Genomic DNA, 11,325 nt, shown 5'->3' with positions numbered 1-11,325 from the left:
TTCAAGCATTATGTCTCCTCCATCTTTGACTGAATCGACTGTTATTCCATCTTCGCCTGCCGCTCTTCCTCGTTTCATGTCTTGCAGGGCCCTTCTAACCTCGTCGCTAGTTATAGGAGTTCCTGTATCCTGTTCATTACTGTTTCTAATTGAGGTATCCTGACTCCTCTGGGTACTGTACAGGTCAGTATAGAATTCTTCCGCTGCTTTTACTATATCCCCCAGTCTTGGACGGCGATTCGATATCAGTTCTGTTCGTCAATATATATATATATATATATATATATATATATATATATATATATATATATATATATATATATATATATATATATATATATATACTGAAGAAAGAGACTACGGCGAACGTTGAATTAGCACAGTACATTTCACTGACGTTTCGGCTGGTGGACCAGCCTTTGTTAAAGTAACATGTACATGCTTTTGGGCTTTCTTATAAAACCGCGATACACGAGATGAAGTTGTGCGCAATAATAACGAGAAAAACAACATAAATATAGCGATACCACTGGCGATAGTAATACCACACACACGTGGCGCAAAGTGCAGAAGTGAATTGTTCGTTTACTCACTATTACAATGTAAACCACTTGGAATCAACAAAAAATAAAAAATATTAAAATAGAAAGAAACATGAATATAATAAGGCACCGCGCTACAGTACATTCAGGGTGCAGGTGAAGCGCACAGCTCAGTAGTCGTCATAGCGAGCAGGATGAATGATCAAGGCTTTTATTGGCATGTGTACAGTGGAATACAGTGTCGTGTGCAGACTATGGACATTATGTGAAACAAAATTTATATAACAGCGAAAAAAGAGGGAAAGAATAATAGAGGGTTCTTGAAAGAAAGCTCTGTCTCATGGCATACATAAGGAGTCACGGCTAATGTCAAGGATGCTTAGTGGGCACGCTGGTTACTGTGCTTTCGCTTTCGTTAATGTCAGATGACACGGTGTTCAACTTATAGATTAGTTAAGGCTCGCGGACTTCGCGATCGTGATGGGAATGAAAGCCTGATTCAAGTATAGTGGCCCTGAGTTTTTCGAAAGAATGCCCTGGTAAGCGAATATGTCTGGATAATGGTAGGTGAGGAAGCGTATTGGCACGCGATCTGTGGTTATTAAAGCGTATTTTCTACAGCTGCGCATCGTCCACGTTACTTCCAGTCCGCGTTACCCTCGTGGCAACGGCATAACTGAAGAGACCATACAAAAGCAAAAGAACTGCTCAAGAAGTCATGATTTGCGACGCTGGAGTTCTACAGTGCCTTGCTAAAATGGAGGAATATACAAAGGGATTACCGCCTAAAATCACCCGCACAAAGACTCATGAGCCGTCAGAGAAGGACTAAACTGCCAGTACTACATTGTCACCTGAACACAAACCGAGCCGGCCGAAATTGCCGGAAAACGACTGGACGAAATACGACGTAAACAACGCGTATTCTGCAACAGAATTACGCGAAATCTACCACATATCTGCAGTGGCTCTACGGTGACCGTTTACGATACCACACAGAGGACATGGGTACCAGCAATCGTCATAGGCCCTGCAAGTACACCACACTCTTGCGTCGTCGCCCAGAGAATGGACGGCATGTACGACGCACGAAAGAGCACCTCAGATCAAGAGGATAGGTTTTCTCCTGACAGACCGAGAGTGCGACAGCGACCCCTTAGTCATCCTCTTAAACATGCATCACCGAGCAACAAGCACCTCAAGAAGCGCTCCGTAGAAGCATACGACAGCGTAGAGGGCCGCGGTGCTATCCTCTCCCAGAACTCTGAATATCGACAGTTAGACGGGTGCTGTGCAAATTTAATTATTTAGTTGTAGATTATTCTTTTGTCTTGTGTTTTGTTTGTTTCCAGGAACCGCGCACCTAGCTAGTAGACGTCTACTTTCCAGCTTGACCTAGCTAAGGCTAGCCAAGGCCACAGCTAGTGCCGTCTGTTGTAAGCTGTACTCTAAACCTCTACAAGCCAGCTGGTATCTCTGCTAATGCTGCCTCCACTTACGGCTAGTAGCCACCTTGGTAAGCACTGCTGTAGCTGAGGTGCAGACATCAAATGTCCAAGCTCTTAACGGCTTCGCAGGTGCTTTAGTTAAGTCTACTTACTATGTCTGCAATCCTGAAACGTTGAATCCCTATTTTACATGTCACTACAAAAGCACAAGAAAGGCGACGACCACAGTAAAATTTTGACTTTGTGGTCAGTGACTTTCTTGTGTCATCTTCCAACCAGATGAGCTGTTCTCAAGCGCTTGATTTCATGCCACTCTAATATTGCACAAATAACACAGTGATAATCATTTAAAGAAGTAATAAATACAGTGAAACAACTAAATTATTTTGTCAATACTTAGCACCAGTATCGAAATAGTTATACCAAGATTGACAAAGAAATTTATTTGTCCTCTGTATATTTTTCTGCCACACCTTCGTTGTAAACTGCAAAACAACTGTTTTTGCCTGAGCTCTTGCAAGTATAAGCATTTCAAGTGATCAAATGACGTCAGGACTAATCAACTTTATAGTGTAGCAAAGTTGGTAATAAAACATTATCAGAGATTCTCATGCAAAGTATGACATCTGCCGCTACACATGCGCAGTAGAACAAGCGACATTTCCTTATGCTCCTTTATTTTTAGGAATTTACGATAAAGCCTAAAGAAGCGTAGCTGTTCCGCTTAAGCACACACTGAACAAAATGCATTGCAGTCCACTCATTTTGCTCAATCATTCTCAAGGTTCAAGGACCGTGTCTGTAAATAGTTGTACGTTTTCAGAGTCAGAAAGGACCATTGTTTTGTGATAATAGTGGATCAGTATTAGCATACTATACCATGCATGCCGGCTGTAGCACTGCATTTAATGAGCATGTCTGTCTGAATTATTGCTCAAATGTATGATTCTATATCCCTTGTTCCACAGGCCATGAGTAGGTTTCACTCTAGGTGCATATTATGTACCAGTAGACTTGCACTGGTATGAACATGGATGGATCTATATGCAAAAAGCACGTATACCATTTCCACGACCAAACACCACCAATAAATACCGGTACCGCCTCAGGTAAACTGCACTATAAACGGTTTCGTGCAGTACTAATCGCAGCAGAACTGAGTGCAAGTGTGTGGAGAGTGCATTTTAAGGAAGATAAAGAAGCTTGCAGAAAGGCTGTTTCCTGTCTCTACACAGACACAACCTTCCATAATGGCTCATCGATGCTTAAAGGAGCAGTAAAAAATGCAGTTTATTTCTTAAATAGAAGTGTGATTCAGTGTGGTTGCTATGATTATGACTAATACAGCGGGTCCTTAGTAAAGGCAAATTCTTTACAGACAACCTGCGCATTCACAATGTTCTCTTTCCGGTTACTAATGTTCTAAGAGTTGTTTTGCCTGAATAATGGCTGCAAAAACTATACCATTGTCACAACACCCACACAAAATTGATTTGTGGTGTTTTCAGAAGTTACCAGTTTGAATTACAACTATGGCTGGCCTATCGCAAAAAGCTCGTTGTGGGCCCAGGAGCCATGTTTTGATTAGAAGACCTACCATTTCTGCTAACCGGAAAGGCTAAATTTTAACCCTGGAATGATTTATTGCAAACTTCTACGGACAACTCGAACTCCCATGCATAAAGTTGGTCGATGACGTCACAGCTGCGGAACTTCCTTCTTCGCGCCACCTCGGAGAAAAATGCAGCCGTTTACGCAGCACTGGCGGGCTCAATGGTTTCTAGCATTCCGCACGAGTTAAAACAAAAGATCAACAACATAAAACAAATGTCTATTAAAATTATTACTCTCTTTTAAAATCAATTATTGCACCTAGGAGAAATTCATTGAGAGTACTGACAGAAAAAAAGTTTTGCCCCACTTTTGTGGTAGGGTAGTTGCCGACCTCACAATTATGGCATGAAGCTTCAATTTCTTGAGCAGCACAGATAGTACTACATCAGATTTTATGCAGCTAGATTAAAGGGCCCCTGAAACGGTTCGGACAAATTTTGTAAACGCGTAGGGTACAGCTTAAGTAGAACATTCGCACCACAATTTAAGTGAAGCGTTACGTATTAATGGAGCTAGAAGCGATTACAAGTTACCCTCCTCCCTAGCCATGCTTTTCCTCCTCAACTCGTTCGCCGAGCGATCGGGGCTAAGCTCCGCCTTCACTGGCTCTGCGTCACGATGCGACGTCACATCGTCCACTTCCGGTCGTTTTGGAGCCCGCCCCCGACCGCGAGAAACCTCTCCGCTAGCCGCTTGGCCGTCGACCCCAAGCGAAAGCTATCGAAGCAGCGTGCGTTGCAAGCATTCTGTCGTAGCGCCGAACGTGTCTGGTATTCCGGTAATCACACATTACCTGAATATTTCGACGGAACGGTGGAGGCATAAACTCAAGCTGATGAAGGAACTTTAGCGTAGACGTACGTGAGCTGCCTGATACGGGTGCCTGCCTCCACGGTCCAGCCACCCGTTGGCCCCGTTGGCGTAGAGCTTAACCAGCCAAATAAAGAGCTAATATTGCTCTAACCAAGTGTAAAATATTTTAAACATTTACAAAAACAACGTGTTAACGATTACACTCCTGCGAAAAATTTACACCAGCAGCAAAGAATATATTTTGTTACTGCTACTGTGTGTGGTTGAGCTCTATGCCACCAGGTGGCTGAACCGTGCAGACCATTCACATTTGCTCTTCTGCACCTCAAACGACACGCAAGGGGACACGGCCAGGCTCTAAATTAAATTAAATTATTTGGTTTTACGTGCCAAAACCACTTTCTGATTATGAGGCACGCCGTAGTCGAGGGCTCCGGAAATTTAGCCCACCTGGAGTTCTTTAACGTGCACCTAAATTTAAGTACACGGGTATTTTCGCATTTCGCCCCCATCGAGATGCGGCCGCCGTGGTCGGGATTCGATCCCGCGACCTCGTGGTCGGCCAGGCTCTGTCCACTTCACATTCACATTTGCGCATCTGCTCACCCGTTAAACGGCACAGTCAAGCGGCCAGGCCCTGTCCCCTTGCGCTTGCGTTTGCCCTAATACCGGACTCGCGAAACGCTATTGCGTTAGTAATCTTCCGGTGTAAAGTGACGGCCGCAATCGCACAAATCCTGGCGCCGATCGGATAGTGGCAGTCCGATGCGCTGCAGCCAGTGAGCTCGTGTACTGGCTTGCAGAGGGACACGATGTCGCAGCTTGACATATTGCCAGTCGCTACGCCTGCAGTCCACAACGCAACAAAGTCGAATCAAAGCGCTCGCGAAAAGACAAACCCATACTGACGGCGGAGCTCTCGTCAAAGACGGAGCACTGTAACACAAGCAGACGACACTTGCTGTGTGCCGGAAGTGCTTAAATTTACTGAAAAATTGCTCTTGTGCATTCTCTCTATGTTACTTTCTTTTTATAAAAAGAAATTAACTAACATTCCAACTATTACGAACATCATTTGTTTACCATAAAGTTGGAAAATTATCGATCACGCGCCCTGGTCAGCCAATCGGATAGCTCGCCCCACTGACGTCATATGGGTGATTTCGGTCATATGGGTAGGGACGGCTTAAAATTCCGCCGAGCAGTGCGCTGAGATCGGCAGCGATGTGCATTTTTAAAACCTTATAATAAATTACACGCTTTACGCAGAGCACTTAGATGTGTCAATGGATGATCAGAATGACCTACTCTAACGACTCAGTACGTTTGTAGAAAATCGTCAAAATCGTTTCAGGGTCCCTTTAATTAAAACGCACTCCAAGTGAATCACTACTTTATACGTGAAGCAGGAGACTAGGCACATCATCAAAACCATAGTTGGAATTAATTCATGCGGTGTCACAAACAACTCAAGCACGGTGCAGTTGGCACAATGCCGTAGTCGACGGTGACATAATGACCTGGTCACTATAAGCCTTCAAATTAACCCTTCCAATTGCGCGCTTCATTTTGAAATACAGAAGATTCTCTCTCCTGTTATCCATTCGAGTGTTGAATGATCTGTTTTCGCAGCATGATCATAGTTTCTGTGTATATATCAGTTGCGTCTCGTACCATGAGATTGCCAAATCGAGTATTGGTGACATGAATAGACTTCTGTTTCACGGACAAAACCACACTACAGTTCTCATGTTTTGAGTTGTTACACTAAAATTTAATGCATTAATTATAATATTTCTGCATAATTAAACAAGTAATTGAGCCTCTATTGCGTAATTGCTGAGTGAGTTGACAGGTATTCATTGTTGGCACAAAATAAGACAAATATTTTGTAGCATATTTAAAAAAACTAAGCACTCTCTCGTCAGCACAAATAATCACAAACAACCTTATCATCTGTGTTTTGATGTGAAATTCAGATTATATATATATATATATATATATATATATATATATATATATATATATATATATATATATATATATATATATATATATTGTAAACTACAAAAAGGAAAGGTCACTTTTCTTACTGACAAATACCACAACATAAAGCTTCCTTTCCTGAAGCTGACAGCACGTAAACATTGCCATTTGGCAAGCTAGAGTTCATACTTATATTTATAACTCAATTAAAAAGCTAGAGGTGCCCCACCAATGATTGCAAGCATAGCTCTTACATATATTCCAGAAAACACAGTAAGAATTCTATGTACTTAAGGTTACAAAATGCACCGTCTTTGCCTTTGAGTCGCAGATGACGCTCTAACAGCAGTTTCTTCAGCCAGTCTGCCACTGTTTTGATATAGTGTGGCAGCATATTAGCTGAAGCTAGGTCGCTCCTAGCACCTCTGAAATTCAGAAAACATTGATCAGCTGATGCACAATCGATCACAATTGATCAGCTGGTAGCACAAACGACTACGTAAGTTAGCATAATAAAATAATAGCAGGTTGCCTATTGAAGCCTTCAGCTGCACTGGCTTATGTAAAGGAAACAGTTGAAATGTGATAGCTCACTCTTCAGCAAACATGTTTTAACCATGTTTCCTGTCTCAAATCTATTGTCATTGCTTTCCCTCTGTAGCCAAATTAATCCTACATCTTTTCAAGCTCACATTCAATGACAGCTATGAATCGCTTCATCCAAGGTTTTCCCCTTACAGTGAGAAAGGTAGAATGTTATAAGAACATGCAGTGCAGAATTCATTCAGTAAAACCACAATAAATCCCAACTGACGTTAAGCTGTTTTACACAAAAAAGAATTTTAAATAATTTATACATGTTCAACTAACACAATACACGCAACAGTAATTTAAAGTTCACCATCATTTGCGGAGAGGCTTTCTTACATTTCACATAGGAACAATGAAACGAGTCGCACAGTGCTAAATTTCTTGAACATGAAATTGCAATTTTCATTTAGCTAGCGTGTAAAGGTGGTGCACCATTTTTCGCACTCATAATAGCGTGCAGTGCCAGATTTTGGAACCACATTAAATGTTAAATTTTCATGAAATATTGCATATGTATGCTTATGAGCTGCGGATGATTGCTTTGCTGCCTTGTGACTTCCCTTGAAACCGCATCATAAACGTCTGCTCTTTACTGTATCATTGTGCAGAAGAGGCCTAAGCTGCAGGCTACCTTCGGCGACCGCATTTGTTTGCTACCTGCCGTGGGTATTAATTGAATTGCCTTCTTGCCTAATAGTGAAGTGGACACACTTCCATAAACTATATGCGGGGAGATTAGTAGATTTTTCCCGATTTGGGAGGTCGACGAACGGTGTTTAGGCGACTGTCATGCGATGGCGATACTTTTGTGGTTTCGCTCATTTATTATCTGTGGTAGCAATCTGCGATTGTTAATTATGCGATCACGTTTTAACACAGGTCATGCATAGTGATGAGTATAGTATCGAAACCGCATATCCAGTCGACAACGGAACTACAAAGCCCCCGTCATAGCCTCAAAGTCAGTACCACATCGAAGTTTCAAAGAGGCAAAAAAAAAATGTTGCTAACAAGCCTAAAAAAGCTTCCAATCTGAAACAACCTCCGTCAATAACTGCATGAACGTAATTGACGTTTATACCATTCAAATCGGGCAACATGATTTCGGCAAAGTAGGAACCCTTTAATCATTTAATAAGTTCAGTTACCGAACCGAAGTAAAGCATTGCTGCTGCTGCCGCTCTTGCAAGCACAGTCCGAAGGTCTCCACTCGATAACTCGTATCACTTTATGCAAGCGAAGAGCACGAAGTATCACTTTACGCAAGCGAAGAGCACGAACGAACCGCTGCCATTGCTGCCGAAAGTTTCAAGATCGGCAAAAAAGAGCGCGAAGCGTCACTGTTGCATATGGCGTCACCTTGAATAAAGGTGTGTAAGCTTTATTTAAGCAAGCTTTATCCAGCAGGCTCATGGTTGTGAACGTGGAAATGAGCCTGCTGCGGGAATCCGGCCCCTACGTCTGCCCAAGGTGACGTACCTTGGCGGCTGCAATGTACCTAGCAAAGTTCATGATGTTCTAAATCATGACCAAAAATTTTGTAATGAACCAAATCAAACGCCTATCCCTTTCTTAGGTCGTCTTAGAAAAATAGCCAGCCGTTCTAACCCTCAGGAGCAAAGCAGATGTGTTTCGGAATGTGTTTACTGCCTGCCCTCCAGGGCTCGTACTAACAATACTAGTCAGGCAATTAAGCAGTCTGTTAAATTTTCAAAGGACAATAACCTGTATTTGTTGGAGTCTGATAAACAGGGGGGCCTTCGTTGTCTTGTCGCAGACATGGTTTCTTGAAAAGGCACGTGCTGCTGTCAGTAAGAACTTTGTACAGTCGGTTAATGTAGTGACGAGGGTCAAGAAGAGGGCCTTGACACTATACTAGCATTTGCATCTTGATGGCCTCAGGGAGCGTATGCTAGCCACGAAGGGAAACAGTCTGACAATATTATTTTCCGTTAAGACGCATAAAGTACACGTCCCTCTCAAAGCGACTGTAACTGAAAGAAAGTCTTGGCAAGGGGAAATGTCAAAATTTCTTCAGAAACAGCTTGAAATATTGCATGTCAATGACCCGTTCGTGTTGCGCAACGCTCATGAACTGGTTAACTACCTTCGACGCATGATAACACCGGGGAATCGTTGTCGGCATTTTCTATTGACGTAGAATAGCTTTTTTACTCCCTCCCCCAGGCTCAGCTTTTAATTTCCGTCAGGGAGCATATCGAAGAGTCTGGTTCCGTTGACTTTCCAAATGCCATTGGCCTTTCTGTTGACAATTTCGTTAATATGTTTTTATACCCTTGTTGTTTTCGACCAGGACATTCTTGACCAAAAAGATTGTGTTTGCATCGGATCGCCCATAGCGCCTGTTTTCAGTGATGTATTTTTATCTGCTGTTGAGAATCGTATTTTATCGTTCCTTCACAATACTTTTGTAGCTACGATTTTTTAGATATGTCGATGACTTTCTTGTTGCGCTGAAAGGTGTGAAGCCTGAGGGGAGTGGCTACGCTGCTAAAAATGTCATGTTTCTTTTTTTGGAAAAGTGTGGTGTAGGTCCTAAGTTCACACGTCAGTTGCCAGTAGATGGTCGCCTACAATACTTAGATATTTGTATCACTCTAAATGATGGTTACATTTGTTGGATCTACTCTCCTAGGAGCAAGAATCCTTTGCTTGACGACCGTTCGGCGCACTCCAAGTTAGTAAAAAGAGGTATAGCTACTAACTGCCTGAAAGGTGTTCTCGTTAAATCTTGTGTGCACTAGGTTTCCTGCAGCGTTCAGCAACAAGCGTGCCGTTTACGTGGGGCCAGGTATCCCGATGACACATTGGTGTCAGTCAATGAGAGTCTCATTGAAGAGGTAAAAGCTGACCTGGCAACATCTCAGTGCAATAACGCACTAACCCAGGGGGCGCCCTGTGGCCGTGTTCATACATTCACGGAGTGTCCCACCGCCTAAAAGAGGTGGTAACAAGTGCGGTTTGGGTGTTGTTTTTTTCATCACCACTCAAGCTCGCAAGAATGTGCAGGCTGGTAAAGAACGGCGGGAGTCAAGGTACATGCACTAAGGACCATGTCACCCGCTTTGTTGACTGCAATGTGAAAGTGGTATACAAAATTCCTCTTCCCAGTGGAAAGTTCTATATTTGACAAACAGGCAGGTGCCTGAATGACCGACTTAGGGAGCACCGGAATCCTGCAAAAGCTCTGGCACGCGCTGCCCACTTGGCTGACCACTGCCGTATATGTATACATGTAAATACTCCCCGTGTTTTCATAACACGCAAATGTTCACATGGTTCGCCAGGCAGTTAAGAAAATATTTGAGGCGAATGGCATTTCAAAAGCTGCTGATAAATGTGTAAGCGCTCCATCACTGGCACTCACTGATAAAGAACTGTTGTACCTTAAGAAGAACCTCACTAATTCTTTGTAATGGCTCGCCGTGGGCGCCTATCGGCTTCTTTGCGCTCTTGGTTTTCTCCTATGCGGCACATTCGTTTATGCGTGTGTCTGTGCATTTGTCTGAGCATACGGTGGTTTTTTGCGTGTTTTTTTTATATAAAGCTTGACAGTTAAAGTATAGCGCTCGGTCCTGTCCCATTTTTTCTTTCGTTAGCCTTGTTAGCGCTATAACTATGTCACAGCAAATATACCAACAACTAGCCCAATTTCTAGCGTTAACAACCTCGTTAGCCGTGCTACTGTCTAAAGCAGTGCTTCTCAAACTGCGGGTCATGACCCGCAGCCAACCATACCGCAACCAGTTTTGTCTCACGAAAATTGTAGTACTGGGTTTCTGCAGATATTGATATCTGCTCTACCAACCAGAGTATAGGCATAGTTGGACCCTCCCTGGCTCCCAGAAGGAAGGAATTAAAACAAGAGGCGGAAGGCAGAGAGTCGTTAAAACGGACGTTTGGGCGAGTTGCTAAGCTATATTTGAAACAGAACAGCGCGGTTTTGACGGGGACAAGCAGGGAGAAACGACACGGACGAGCTCTGACTTGCAACTGAAGTTTATTGCTTGGAACGAAGAATATATAACAGCTCCAACCAACAGGAGAAACAAAAAAAACATACATATACTCACAGTCAATCATACATGCTGCACTCAACAAGGGAGATAACTGTAATCATCATATCCCCCACCGCTAAATATTCCAGTTCTTTGGATGTAATTGTCAAGGAGGGGCTACTGACACATGCGTCTTTTGACCAGGCGATGTGCGCTAATTCGATGATTTCACGCGTTAGTTGTTTACTATGTTTACTTAAAATCATCGAAACAGCGCACATCGCTTGGTCAAAAGACACATGCGTCAGTAGC

Source organism: Dermacentor variabilis, chromosome 4 (assembly GCF_050947875.1).
Source record: "Dermacentor variabilis isolate Ectoservices chromosome 4, ASM5094787v1, whole genome shotgun sequence".
Classification (NCBI taxonomy): domain Eukaryota; kingdom Metazoa; phylum Arthropoda; class Arachnida; order Ixodida; family Ixodidae; genus Dermacentor; species Dermacentor variabilis.
This window is presented reverse-complemented; position numbering follows the sequence as displayed.